The sequence below is a fragment of the Prinia subflava genome, chromosome 1 (assembly GCF_021018805.1).
Source record: "Prinia subflava isolate CZ2003 ecotype Zambia chromosome 1, Cam_Psub_1.2, whole genome shotgun sequence".
Lineage (NCBI taxonomy): Eukaryota > Metazoa > Chordata > Aves > Passeriformes > Cisticolidae > Prinia > Prinia subflava.
In genome coordinates this window covers 56,855,962-56,856,692 of record NC_086247.1, presented here as the reverse complement: position 1 = coordinate 56,856,692, position 731 = coordinate 56,855,962, and positions in this window count along the sequence as shown.

The following is a 731-nucleotide window of genomic DNA, read 5'->3' as shown; positions in this document are numbered from 1 at the left end:
TTAGAATGCCATTAATGTATAGAAAACTCCACAAACCTTTATGTGAATGAAATTTTTATTTACACTCTGTATCCAGAAGTAGATACATAATTCCTTATACAATTATTTCTCAAAAATGTGCAAGAAATTACTATAATTTTGTTTACAAACCAAAACACATTAAAATCAATGGACTTTGGATAATTCACTCTGTGGTGTGCTTAGTACAAATAGTGCACACCAGGTCTGAAACAGAGAAAAGTGTAAACTACAGCAATCTGGATTGCAAGTATTAACTTCATGGCACTCCATCATCACTATAAAAATTCTTTAACCCAATAGGTATTCATAAAAAATTCGTTTAGAATTTTTCACTATCTGTGTAGAATTTAGATCACTTTCCAGACACAACAATGCCATATTTTTCACATTATTAACTACCATCTAGGCCATTTTTTTATTTATAAAGAAAGCCTGTAACTTTTATCCTTTGCAGTCATAGAAAGATTTAAAGAAATTAAATTTGCAATCATTAATTCATCTATAGTTTAGCTCAAAATTTGAAAGTTCAGTAACAGAGAAATACTTCTCATCATAGCCCATATATTGCTGGTATGCTGTTTTTAATTTATAATTCCAGTATTCACACAGATGAAATGCATCAAAACAAAAACTGTTCAGATTTTACTTAGCCCAGCAGTAAATATTCACAGAAAGAAACTGGCTTTAGCAAAATGCAAAGTCAGCTCATC